This window comes from Malus sylvestris, chromosome 3, assembly GCF_916048215.2.
Source record: "Malus sylvestris chromosome 3, drMalSylv7.2, whole genome shotgun sequence".
NCBI lineage: Eukaryota > Viridiplantae > Streptophyta > Magnoliopsida > Rosales > Rosaceae > Malus > Malus sylvestris.
The window spans coordinates 23,982,879-23,997,488 of NC_062262.1; the positions used below are offsets into that span (position 1 = coordinate 23,982,879).

Consider the following 14,610-nt stretch of genomic DNA (forward strand, 5'->3'; position numbering starts at 1 on the left):
TTATTAAAGAAAAATAAAGGGATGTTGAGGAAGCCGTGAGATCTTGATTCAAGAAAAATAAAAGAACGCACGGGGTGAGAAATTTAGGCGGAAGTTAGACGCCATTATTTATGACGTGTTATTCGTGCTATAAAACGTAGGTACCCAAATATATAGAAAATTTACTCTACGACATAACATAAAGCCTTAAAAGAGAAGGAAAGTGCATCGTATAAATTGTCAAATATGCCACACAACACTTATTTTTTTTTTTATTTAATGACTAGCATAAAAGTGATGTCGTGAATGCGAGATTATGCGCAAGTATTACGACATGAACTTTATGAATGTCATGAATAATATCATTTAAGGCATGCCCATTTGTACACCGTATATTTCAAGTCGTAAAATACTCAAACTGTTGTAGTCTATTGATTTAATTAAATTAGTTATGAAATTTGAAGTTTGGAAAGTAATTATCTAAAATTCGTTGACCTTTCAAGGTCACAAGTAACGTATTCAAATAGATTTTGAAACTACGAGCACATAGGCAAAAGCCATTTGCGAGTCCGGATTATAACGGTATAGATACGGACATTTGAAGTTGTGTTACTAATCTATAGATTTTAAATTTATTATAAATTCCCTTCTGGTGGGGAAGAGGAAAAGGATATTTATGTGAGTTAAAGGAACCAATGAAAAGGGGGGAGAGAAAAGGGAGTGCCCAATCAGAAAGGGAGAAAGGAGGGAAGGGAGGGAAGGTGAGAAGGAGGGGAAAACGGTTCTTCTCCTTGACCCGCGCGACCCAACCCATTTTTCCATATTTTTCGATGGTTTTCCATCGGATTTCCGTCGAATTGGACCAATTTAACATGCCCGAGCATCATCTCGCCATTCCCTCTTCCATTTTCATCCAAAATTTGAAGGAATTTGGGGGTAATTTCGTGAAGAACCAATGGTGGGTGTTCCGAAGCCACGGCGGCAATCCGCCCATTTCCGAAGGGATTTTCTTCAACCATCACCACCCTCAGGTGTCTTTGGAGTCCAGGAACAAAGCCCAATCGACATTGGAGGCGGCGGAATTGAGCTTGACGTTGAATTGAACTGCACATTTTTCTAGGGTTTCGACGCGAATTGAGTGAAATTGAGGTGTTTCTCGGCCAAATTGGACTTGGCCACAGGTATAAAGTTTGCTCTACTCTTTGAGATCTTCATTTTTGTAATTTTTGGTAATTTTTAAAAATAGTTGAGGTTTCCGACAAGTCGGGACCGCCGACCGCCACCCGTGGCGGCGGTCTGGCCAGTGGGCCGACGATGTCCTTTTAAGTTCAAATAGATGCCTTGTTTTCATAATTGATATTCGTATGACGTAATTTGATTGTTTGGACGTGGTTTCATTACGATACCTTACTTGGTCAAAATATGAATCAACGATCCGACCGTTGGATCGTCACCAAACTTTAATGCGTCATAGAATGTAATATTTAAGGATAGCTGGAACTGATGGATTAGGAATCCGACGTACGGATCTTCCTGATTTAGATTTCTAAGTTTGTAAAATCAAGGGTTGTCGCCACTTGAAATTGTAATTAGCGGGGATCCGATCGTCGAATCATGATGAAATTTTAGTAGGTTGTTTTAGAAGCATAATGTGGACTTTAGAAGGTTATAGATCCGAAATCCAATGTGCTGATCTTCCGTATTGAATTGTGTAGAATTGTGGACCCTACCTATGATCGAGAGTTGACTTTTGGTCAACATGTCTCGAGACGTTCTGGATACAAAAATTAGTACTATGGGAGACTTAAGTGAAGTCGAGTGGGCCTACATTGGTTGGAGAGTGACTTGAATATTTTTGATATTGTTTATTATCTTAATTTCTTATATTGATATCAATTGTGAATATGAATTGGCCTTATAAATAGGATTTCTATTGAAATATGATTTATATATATATGTTTAGCCATAGACTTATGTTTATTAAACATGAATTGGCTTGTGTACGGATGATGATTGTGATATATGTGCGTTTAATTATCTTTTTAGTAACGTGAAGGGTAAGTCCGATAAATGTTGTGACAATATGATCGTAGATTCCTATTAGAAGTATTTTTGTAGAACTTATATGCTTGTGGGGCATTTGAGTTGGTGGGCATGAGAATTGTTGGTGTAGGTGATTATGTTGTAACCCATGGGGGTAAATGATGGGTAAGTTGTGTGTGTTGAATTTTCTGCACCATGTAGCAGCGGTACACGGATGGTCCTGCTTGGTTAATCCGCGTTAGGCGATCCTTATGGCCATTTATACTTAGGGATGATCATGCTTGGTTAATCCGCATTGGGTGATCACTGCCTAACAGTTTTGTAGGTGTGACTCTGCTTGGTTAATCCGCATTGGGGAGTCTCTACCTACTTAGTTATTTTGACCCTGCTTGGTTAATCCACATTGGGGGGTCAATAGTGGTCCTGCTTGGTTAATCCGCATTGAGGGACCATACTATATATGGATCGCGCTTGGTTAATCCGCATTGGGCGATTCTTATGGCATGTATGCTTAAGAGTGATCATGCTTGGTTAATCTGCATTGGGTGATCACTTTCTAACAGCTATAGGAGTGACTGTGCTTGGTTAATCCGCATTGGGAGGTCACTGTCTACTTGGTTATTTTCTCAAGGGTGTCTCTGCTTGGTTAATCCGCTTTGGGGGGCCACTTCCTGTTTGGTTACTTATTCCTGTTTGGTTACTTATGTAGGCTTCGGCCCAACTGCGTTCCTCTAACCCTAGCGTTTAATGTACATATGAACGATGGATTTTGAGAATCTTGTGGTTTGAATTATAAAAGTCGTTGGATGTCTGGGTGACTCCTTCAGAGTTATTAAGACTTGTCTATGTATTCATATTTATGAACTTATATTTGAGATTTATAACTGTGATCGATGGCACTGATTCTACATACAACAGGTCTGGATAGATTACGAGAAACCGATTGACATGGTGGTTCCGTTGAGTGGTCCGGAACCCGATTTGGTTGGATTCTGTTAAGTGGTCCGGAATCCTTACTCTCACATATTTCCAAAGGGTTAGTCTAGAACCCTAGATCCAAGTGAATGAGAATTATCCACATTAGACCTTGTGAATATAAAATAGATTTACCATGTTATTGCTCATAATCCAAGAAGGGTATTATATAGAGTTCCCTGGGTTAAATTGTGAAATGATATGTTACTACATGCATTGATTAACATAATTAAATGCTAAGATCATGTATCTTTAATTCATGAATTGATTGATTGACGAGATTGGGGAATGACCTTGGTTATGGTTGTTATTATTATGATTATTTTTAGTTGATCAATGTGGCTTGAGAATATTATGTGCTTCGTTGGTTATTTGATATGTTACATGTTGTGAATGGAAGTATCGTGCTGAAAATATGGAATTTATATGATGGATGGAATGAGAATTTTGAACAGTATGTTGGTTTGTTTTGTAGCCGGAACTTGGTAATGTCATGCATGTCAAGTTCTAATAATTTATTACAGAATGTTATGTATTCCTGTTAGAACGCACTGGAATAATTGTCTAAATTAGTGAATAACGAACTACGAATGGCTTGATCCCTAATGAGGGTACGTAGGCAGTCTAACGAGGAAGTTAGATGCAGCCCTAAAGTATACGAAAAATTTATTTGCAATTTGATTCTCGAGTTGTAATTTGCCATATCTTGGAGGCGGGGGCATGTGAGAGACACGAGTTTTTTGTGACGTCACGTATCGATCCTGAACGTATGTCGGGATCAGGGTGTGACAGCTACAAAATCTCCAAGGTTTGTATTGAATGATAACGAACTGGGAGGACATATCCCGTATGAACTCTGTCAACTAAACAACCTAGCCAATTTATTTTTGGGCGGTAATAGTCTATCTGGTTCTATTCCTTCCTGCTTGGGTACTGTAGCAGTATCTCTAAGAAGTCTATCCTTAGTGTCCAATTTGGTAACTTCTAAAATACCATCTTCCTTGTGGGAACTCAAGTATGTATTAAACCTAAACTTGTCATCCAATTCTCTAGTTGGACCACTCTCAGAAGACAATGAAAGTTTGGGGTTGAAAAAGATAAAAGAAATATATTTTATCTGTGCTCCAATGAAAATACAAAAGGAAAAGGATTTAAAGGAAAGTTACACTTTAAATACTTCAAATTAGTGATTAACCAACTAGACAGTTAGTCTCAATGATCTAACATACCAGGGACATCATACAAAAATTCAAGTAAACCCCGTAAACTCTTGACTCCTCAACTCCATCACTCTATCATCACTGTTTCTAATTCACCTCTTTTTCGAGCTTTTTTATTACAAATTTATATATAGCAAATTGTACGGTCCATTTTGAATCATAGATACATAGGCAGAAAAGGAAAAACTAAACTCCCACCACATAAATTAATTAGTAACCAAACAAACCAAAATTCTTGGAGACCATAACAAACCCAATTGAACTTTCATGCAAGTTATTGTAATTGAAAAAAAGTGCCCAAAATTTAAGCTTTACACCATATTCTGTTCTTCTAACACAAACAGTTCTTTGACCTTTAGGTAGTTTCTGTGGCTTTCGATCAACAGTTGTACTATACAAAAAGTAAAATAGTCGATTGTAGACATTGTATTGCATAATATGCCTACTTCATATAATTGCTAATAAAGGAACAACTCCTTTCTTTAGTGACATTAAAAGGAACATCAATTCCATATAAAGTCCATTGCTTTCATTCTCAAGCACACACCACAGATAAACTAACGAATGATTCAACACTTAAGTGAACTAATCAATGTCATTTTATTGATATAACTCAAAAGCGCAAAATTGTCTTCAACTTTTTTCTCAATTCTCTATACAACCAACCATAACAAAAGAAGGAAGAGGATGATGCTTACTTGTTTATCGTTTATCACATGCATCTCCTTGATTAGTCTATTATCTCCCCCTGCTTCTCAAGTTACTGAACTAAGGTATCTGTGACAAGATAATACAACAGACATACTATACAAAGATATAAGCAAACTCTGACGAAAACCCACCAATATTTCAATGCATAACAAAGTTAGAAGCTGTTAACGAAGTCCATTGAGCATCAAAATTCACCAAAATTCATATCAATTGTTGTTAAAATCTTAAAACCCCAATCCCATGATATTTTAAATTCAAAAAAAAAAAAATATGCGCAGCAAAAAACTATCAAACTAACATGAACGAAGAAATTGCTAGTAACAACAAACGGGGAAAATTACAGAACTTGGGTATTGCCCAAAACCCCATCATGTTCTTAATTCCAAATTTTCAACAAAGTCCATTGAGCATCAAAATTCACCAAAATTCATATCAATTGTTGTTAAAATCTTAAAACCCCAATCCCATGATATTTTAAATTCAAAAAATAAATTATGCGCAGCAAAAAACTATCAAACTAACATGAACAAAGAAATTGCTAGTAACAACAAACGAGGAAAATTACAGAACTTGGGTATTGCCCAAAACCCCATCATGTTCTTAATTCCAAATTTTCAACAAAGTCCATTGAGCATCAAAATTCACCAAAATTCTTACCAATTGTTGTTAAAATCTTAAAACCCCAATCCCATGATATTTTAAATTCAAAAAAAAAATCCTGGGCAGCAGAACACTATCAAACTAACATGATTCAAGAAATTGCTAATAACAACAAACGGGGAAAATTACAGAACTTAGGTATTGCCTAAAACCCCATCATGTTCTCAATTCCAAATTTTTCTGGGCATTAAAAATGAAGCTTATGAAACGAAGAGTAATATTATTACCTTTGCCAGACACAAAGTGGTTGTAAAGGCCTGAACAACCACATGCCAATCCTCCCAAAATCGAATTGACAAACAAAAGGAAACTCAATTAAACCCACATTCCAATTCAAGCAAACTAAACAGCTTCACCACAAATTAGATCAACAAAAAGAGAAACAGGAGAAAACCCAAATGTAATAGGGGAGGGAGGGAGGGATGGAGGGAGAGAGAGAAAGAGAGAGAGATATTACAATGAGCGAGTGGTCAAAATTTGAAAGCGTGAGTGAAACCGCAGCTCCCCACTGCTTCAAAAGGATTATACAATTTTGTACAACAACAACAACAATAAAGCCTTTTCCCACTAAGTGGGGTCGGCTATATGAATCCTAGAACGCCATTGTGCTCGGTTCTGTGTCATGTCCTCCGTGAGATCCAAGTACTCTAAGTCTTTTCTTAGGGTCTCTTCCAAAGTTTTCCTAGGTCTTCATCTACCCCTTCGGCCCCGAACCTCTGTCCCGTAGTCACATCTTCGAACCGGAGCGTCAGTAGGCCTTCTTTGCACTTGTCCAAACCACCGTAACCGATTTTCTCTCATCTTTCCTTCAATTTCGGCTACTCCTACTTTACCTCGGATATCCTCATTCTTAATCTTATCCTTTCTCGTGTGCCCACACATCCAACGATGCATCCTCATCTTCGCTACACCCATTTTATGTACGTGTTGATGCTTCACCGCCCAACATTTTGTGCCATACAGCATCACCGGCCTTATTGTCGTCCTATAAAATTTTCCTTTGAGCTTCAGTGGCATACGGCGGTCACACAACACGCCTGATGCACCCTTCCACTTCATCCATCCAGCTTGTATTATATGGTTGAGGTCTCCATCTAATTCTCCGTTCTTTTGCAAGATAGATCCTAGGTAGCAAAAACGGTCGCTCTTTGGTATTTCCTGATCTCCGATCCTCACCCCTAATCCAACACTTCTCTCCAAAGGTTAAGCTTCACATTTACCCATTCCTGAGTTTCATCTATCAACACTATATCATCTGCGAAAAGCATACACCAAGGAATATCATCTTGAATATGTCATGTTAACTCATCCATTACCACTGCAAAAAGCAAAAAGGTAAGGACTTAAGGATGAGCATTGATGTAACCCTACAGTTATGGGGAAGCTTTTGGTTTGTCCTTCATGAGTTCTTACGGCAGTCCTTGCTCCATCATACATATCTTTATAGCTTGGATATATGCTACTCGTACTCCTTTCTTCTCTAAAATCTTCCAAAGAATGTCTCTTAGGACCCTATCATACTCTTTTTCCAAATCTATAAAGACCATGTGTAAATCCTTTTTCCCATCTCTATATCTTTCCATCAATCTTCGTAAGAGATAGATTGCCTCCATGGTTGAGCGCCCTGGCATGAATCCGAATTGGTTGTCCGAAACCTGTGTCTCTTGCCTCAATCTATGCTCAATGACTCTCTCCCAGAGCTTCATTGTATGGCTCATTAGCTTAATACCCCTATAGTTCATGCAATTTTGTACGTCACCCTTATTCTTGTAGATAGGCACCAAAGTGCTCTTTCGCCACTCATTTGGCATCTTCTTCGTTTTCAAAATCCTATTGAAAAGGTCAGTGAGCCATGCTATACCCGTCTCTCCCAAGACTTTCCACACTTCAATCGGTATATCATTTGGGCCCATTGCTTTTCTATGCTTCATCTTTTTCAAAGCTACAACCACTTCTTCCCTCCTAATTTGGCGGTAAAAGGAGTAGTTTCTACACTCTTCTGAGTTACTTAACTCCCCCAAAGAAGTACTCCTTTCATGTCCTTCATTGAAAAGATTATGAAAATAACCTCCCCATCTGTCTTTGACCGCGTTCTCTGTAGCAAGAACCTTTCCATCCTCATCATTGATGCACCTCACTTGGTTTAGGTCCCTTGTCTTCTTTTCCCTTGATTTAGCTAGTTTATAGATATCCAACTCTCCTTCTTTGGTATCTAGTCGCTTATACATATCGTCATAAGCCGCTAGCTTAGCTTCTCTCACAGCTTTCTTCACCTCTTGCTTTGCTTTTCTATACCTTTCACCATTTTCATCGGTCGTATCCTTGTATAAGGCTTTACAACATTCCTTCTTAGCCTTCACCTTTGTTTGTACCTCCTCATTCCACCACCAAGATTCCTTTTGGTGTGGAGCAAAGCCCTTGGACTCTCCTAATACCTCTTTTGCTACTTTTCAGATACAACTAGCCATGGAATCCCACCTTTGGCTAGCTTCCCCCTCTCTATCCCACACGCATTGGGTGATTACTGTCTCTTTGAAAATGGCTTGTTTTTCTCCTTTTAGATTCCACCATCTAGTCCTTGGGCACTTCCAAGTCTTGTTCTTTTTTCTCTCTCTTTTGATATGTACATCCATCACCAACAAGCGATGTTGATTAGCCAAGCTCTCTCCCCGTATAACTTTGCAATCCTTACAAGTTATACGGTCCCCTTTCCTCATTAGAAGAAAATCTATTTGTGTTTTTGACGACCCACTCTTGTAGGTGATCACATGTTCTCTTCTCTTCTTGTAGGATTATACAATTCTGTAAATAAAAAAAATTGAATTTAAAAAAGGTACTAACATTTCAACGGCCATAGTATGGATCAAATGAAATTCTCAGAAATTTGTGAAGAATCCTAGAATGAATACTCACAAAAGATGAAGAACATATAAGGCTTAGCCAATTAAATTCGTAAAACGGATGAACATATAAGGCTTAGGCAATTAAATCCTTTTGTGAAGATTCGTCAACAATATCATTAAGGCTTAGCCAATTATATTCGTAAAACAGAAGAATAATGCACATAAAAATCTTGAGTCTAATTTAAGAAAAATGAATTATGCTTGTGACTTCCCACTGAAAATGTGTCACGCCTGAACGACTAAGCTTAAAATCCTAATACAACATCATCAAGGAAAATGGACTCAAAACAAAAATTAACGACAAAATTGAGTTGATGAATCCATTTAAGCAGAAAAGTCACCAGTGGCCCAACTTGAACTGCGTTGTGGTATTAACATTCCTCTTGTGGGTTAAAGCGTCACTATCAATCAAGCCTCCCTGTAAAGACAAAATTTAGAAGTCATTATTTGAATAGATGCAAACCTTCCCGATTCTGACAGGAAGAATAGCAGAGTGTGACATAACCATTCTGTAAACTATAGTAGCAGGTTTCGAAATCGTTGAAGATAATAAATGAATAACTAGAGACATTGAGAATAGTTTTGTTCATTACTTAAACAGTAGAATGTGTACAGAGCATAAGTGAGGTTTGCCAATATAAATATCCTCATTATAAATATCGCTAAAGCATGCATATACATTGTGAGGTTTGCCAATATCTCCAGCTATTTCCAAGTGTGTGCTGGTGTGTTTTTTCCTTTCAAATATGCAGTTTTTTTCATTTGAGTATATAGATGTTAATATTTCTATGATTCAAGTGCCATTTTATTTCTTGCACTTGGAAAAAGAACTAAGCCGTTTAACGTGGCCGTGGTGGAAAGCAGCTGGACACCATTGTATAATTTCTTGACTCACTGCACATTTTATACCTAAAATTTCCACTTGATTAGGTTTTAGCCTCTACCTATTCTTCTCTTCCTTAATTTGGCTTTGCCTAACCAAAGTCTTTTCACATTTAAGGACGCGTGCCTATGTTATTTCCTTCTCCACTGCATTCTCATCTTGCTCAAATTTATAAGAACATCAAACCAACAGAATCTCAACCCATAATCAATTTTACCCGCCCACAATAAATCAGAATCCTCAAGCTAACAACTTACATTTGATTTGGGAAGTAAAGTGAGTTGTGCAAATAATTCTTCAGTGTCTGGTTCAGCCTATAATTCAGCAGAAAGAAACATATTATTCCCTTGCAAAGCCCAATAACTTGAGTAGAAAAGAAGCAGCTAAACAATTAAATCTAAAATTCTTAGTTTTCTTTATCAGATCAGCCACCACAACCTTCAATAATACATTGATAACCCAACAAAGAATCTTCGATGCAAGATTATACACTGGCATCTGCTGATCAGCCAGCTGATTAGTCGACGCCTCACCTATTTTTGAAACCGGAAAATCCAATTGACAATTAATTAGTGATAAAACCCAGTAACACAAAACCTAATATGTATCAGCATCAGCTACAAAAACCCAAATAAATAAATAAATAAAACACACAAATTTCTATCCCAAACGCAATCGATTAACAGACACATCCACTGGGAATTTTAAAGTTGGGATTTATAAACCAGGGGCTAAGAACAAATAATAAATTACTTTACTCCTAACATGCGTAGCTTTATATAACACAAACTATTGACATTAAATAGTTAATTTGTTTACATCATAGAAAATATCATCATAGCATCCTGCAAATTTTGAGAAGTGTGTGTCGAAACAAATCTGAAAAGGAATGAAAACCATGTTAACCAAACCCATCAAAAATAACATAAGGTTCACCGATCATAGCAAACCAAACTAATCCGACACAACGAAATCCAGTCACAAAACAAAAAATACTCTGAAATCCATCAGCCAATATACAGCAAGTAGAAGCAACGCAATTAAAATAAATAAATAAATAACCCAAATCTGCAATGATCCAAACAGTTAAAATTAGGGTTTGAGAATTACTGCACCTACTGCTATTGGACGTTGATCAAAAAGGTCAAAGTCAATACAATACAATACAAATGAAAACATACTACAAAAGCCTCACCGCGGATGCAGGAGCATCGTCTTGTTGGCACATGACCTAGGGCATATTGGGGCTTAAAAAGACTTCACTACTTTGGAAACGTTTATCTCACAAAGAAGAATGTAATGCAGCGGAACTGATAAGCAAGAGAAAGAAAGTACACTCAATGTATTACACAAGATTTTTATTCACTAACAAACTTAGTACAAGAGGAAACACTCAAACACTCTTAGAAGCTTTGTTGCTTCTTCTCACTTCTCACTACTTGCTCTCTTGGTTGTTCCAAATGGTGTGGATGCCTCCTCCTTTTATAGGCATGGATGGAACCTTGGAGAAGCATGGAAACATCATGCTAGATATATCTAGATAATTCCACTACCTTTCTATGCTAGTATTATCTACACTAATCTTGTATGTTGGTGGAATCTTCATCATTCTTCTAGACTCTTCCACCAACTTGAACTTTACTAAAATTCTCTAGCATGTGCATGAATCTTTCTTTGTGCATGGGCTGGATCCATTATTTTGGGCCAAGACAAGATTACATTTAACAGGGCACACCTGTATCTAAGGACACAACCATGCTTGTTGCCCACTTAATATAGGTTTGGGCGACAGCCCCGTATGCTTGATCAATGGTTCCATACTTGTTTTCAATCTGGTATAATTGAAACAACAATTAATCCATAGAAAGGTTTTGTTAAGTGCTTCTGGAAAAAGGGTTTCTTTGGATTGCTTTCAGCTTGCTTGCTTTGTGGTGATATAGTGCTTGGGATTTCATGCTTGGTCCAAGAGAATGGAGAAGACTGTAGACAAACAACATATGAAAATTAGTAGGTTCACTACCTCAATTTAATGAAAATTCTTTGTTACAATTGATCACACCAAGACAAAAATAAAGGAAGACTTCTAATCCCATAAATTAGCAAAAATTCTACCATCCTAAATTCCTAATCCCACTTGACTTTGCTGCTCCACACCTGTGTCCCCTGTCTCCCATTGACCAAAAGCACTCCCAAATCACACCAGCCAGCCATACAAGGCTACTAGCCACATCAAATATTAGGCACAATTCAGGTGACCAAATTCAAATAACAGAGTTTAGATAACGAAATACAAAGAACACGATAGAGGCTAACATGGATTTAATATGAAGACTTTCCTTATCAGTCAAGTGTACCTGTTCAGGTAGAGTGAACAAAGATTTTATACAAAACAGAAAATTAGCAATTTGTAAATTTAGGGGTGTATTCAATTGGGATTTTGAGGGATTTTAATTCTTTAAATGAATCTAGGGGTATTCAATTAGGATTTTTAAGTGATTCTCTGAAATTCAATATGTATTCAATTAGAATTTTAAGATAGTTTATTAAAATCCTTAGAAATCCGGTGTATTCAATTAGGATTTTAAAAAAGTTTATAACATTTTAGGTGTATTCAATTAGAAATTGATTTTAAAGAATTTGAGAAAGTTGAGGAATTAGAGGGAATTTGAGATATTTCGTAGTGTATTTTAAGCATCTACAAATCTCACCTCTCCCCATGAGATTTTGAGAGAATTGAATCAAAATTTTATATGAAATCTCTACATATCAATTAAACTCCATAAAAATTCATGGATTTATAAATTCATTAAAATCTCTCAAATTCTCAATTTAATACAACCCTTATTTTGTCATGGCATACAGTTTTTAAAAAAGAAATCTTCAGCAAAAAAGATGACAGAGGCAACAGTAAATTTGTTAGTCATATTATATCTCAAAAAATTAACTCCTAAAGGTAATAAGAAAAGAAAAAGCACTAAATTGACAGGGAAGAAAAGCTAAATTGATCTTTTAGCTTACATCCAGAACATTTGCTCGAGTTAGTTCTCATATTTTTCCCTTTTAATCTAACAACAAATATGAAATTGAAGAGAGAGGATGAGAAATTTTTATCGGAGGTTTGTCCTTCGGATTCGCTCGTGCGCGGCTTGAATCTCGCGAGATTTTGGCTCACTTTTCTAAGACGGTGGTGCAGGCGACTGTCTTGGGGCTCTCATCTCTGATTTCTGAGCATGGAATTGTTCATAGGGTGACGATGACGACAGTCTCGGCTGGTATATGCGACGAATCTGGAGGTGGAGCATAGAGCTGCAAGCTGTCAAGGGGTTCGCGGCTGGCGAGACTGAGAATGGCGAGAGACAGAATCGGTGAGGGATCTAAGGGAGGAGGGACGGGGTATTTGATGGATGGTTACGGAAACAGAGTCGAGAAAGGGAAATAATAGGGGATGGAAACGGAAAAGTAGTCGACGCAGAATCCAAGATGATTGACTCGTGGGCGCCCTTCCCCTGTGTAAAACGGTGGCAATTTCGTAAATAAATTGAAATTTTCTATCTGAACGACATATAGGGGTGGTGGAAATTTTTGTAAACAAAGTGAAATTCGGTCCAAAACACTGTTCAGTTGAACAGTGCAATTGGATTTCCTTCTTCCGACTAAAGTAATTGGAATTGTATAATATTATAAATATCCAATAAACAAAGCATAAGGCCACACATTTTATAGAAGAAACCAATTGACTGATAGAATTATAGACATTATAGACGGCGGCAAGCCACCACTAGGCACTACCACCACCCACCGGTGTGAATAGACAGACCATCCGAATCTAAAGTAGTACGACATGGGTATGTTCCTAAGCTACAATGAATTTCCTTTGATTTCGTAATATTTACATCTCTGCCATTGATTAGAATTTGGGTCCGAGGTGGGCTTCGGTGGTGTCCAATAAATGGTTAAAGCCCTGAACGTGAAATGCCTATTGACATGGGTATTTTGGTCATTCTCTATTTTGGGAGAGTTTGGGGGTGTGTGGGTTCGATGGGATTGAGCGAATAGGTGAGGGATGTGCCAGTGTTGCAGAGGGTGAGGGAGGAAATTGAGGGAGGTTGTCACTGACTCGATTGAGTGAAGGATTTTGTGAGCATTCCACTGACTTGATTGACGGAGGAAGATCAGCTCAGCTTTTGTTTAATTCTTAGTTTCTTACGTATATCCAAGCCTCATGCTTTTGATTGTCCCTATGCTAACGGTTCTACTAGTATGTATCCCCGTTTAACTTCATCAGCTGTCAATCTCCTTTTTATGAACTGTTGTTTCTATTTGTATTGTTGGGTGTTTGATGCTTCAGTTCCCCTTTATCGGAGTTCATTTTCATGTTTGTTTTCGTTTATTTCCTTTTGGCAATAAGAGAAAATTTTGAATTTGAGCAGGATGTGTTGAGAAAAGAAATTAGCAAAAACGGCGGTGGCGGATTTTCGTTGTTGTTTGTGGTGCTGTTCGGTCTTCTGGGCATCTTGGTTGGCTACTTCATCAACTAAACATAGAGAAGCTGAACCGTCGATTAATTAGTTGGATGCTGGCATAATCCTGTGGTGCTTTGCAGTTTTCGGAAACGTTTTAGGGTCTCTTAAACTGTAATGTAAAAATTTAGTCTTGATTAATTTGGCACTGTTTTTGGGCAAATTTCCTTTATATATTAAAGTTGGACGTTGACGACACATCATTTAGTATGTAAATTTTGTCTACAAATTTAGTTTCCCTAGCATTACCTCGAATATATTGGTTTTCACTTTTCATGATGGGAGGAGGCATCTTTAGTGACCCAAATCTTTGTCAAGTTAGTCTCAAATGTAGGGATAAACGCTCTTAATTTGCTCTTTGGCACATAAGCAAGTGCTGATACTAGTCAATTCTTTAAAATACCTTAATTATAATTTCAGCCGACAATAAGTTGTGTGTTTAGAGTGCTAAATGTGATTTAGGATAACCAAAATTCTCACAGTATTTGCTAGAAAAATTATAAAAAAAATAAAAAATCATCATTTGAAAATTACAAACCATGATGACTTCATTTCCTCACTAAGTTTCATTAACAAACCAATTTGCACGCTAAACAATAAGAAAAGCCAAAAAAGAACCGAAACAATCGGCCAACAAATCAAACTACCTAGCTGGGCTGATTTCTGATAAAAACCCAAATACATACTACTCATGTAATACAACAGAAGCATATAAA

At 37.3% G+C, this 14,610-nt stretch overlaps 2 long non-coding RNA genes across 3 annotated transcripts; one reads left to right on the plus strand and one right to left on the minus strand.

Annotated features, from left to right (window-relative positions):
- Nucleotides 1–8,580: 8,580 nt before the first annotated feature.
- Nucleotides 8,581–10,829, minus strand: LOC126614713 (uncharacterized). 2 transcript variants are annotated; one of them, XR_007620499.1, is made up of 3 exons: nucleotides 9,813–10,829; nucleotides 9,632–9,688; nucleotides 8,581–8,909 (listed from the first exon to the last, which is right to left on the minus strand). It is a non-coding gene; the product is annotated as an uncharacterized LOC126614713 (long non-coding RNA). The 2 variants fall into 2 exon arrangements; XR_007620498.1 differs by having other exon boundaries at nucleotides 9,632–10,829.
- A 2,537-nt stretch (nucleotides 10,830–13,366) lies between these two features.
- LOC126614717 (uncharacterized) lies at nucleotides 13,367–14,092 on the plus strand. The gene is made up of 2 exons (XR_007620503.1): nucleotides 13,367–13,632; nucleotides 13,805–14,092. It is a non-coding gene; the product is annotated as an uncharacterized LOC126614717 (long non-coding RNA).
- The last annotated feature ends 518 nt before the right edge of the window (nucleotides 14,093–14,610 follow it).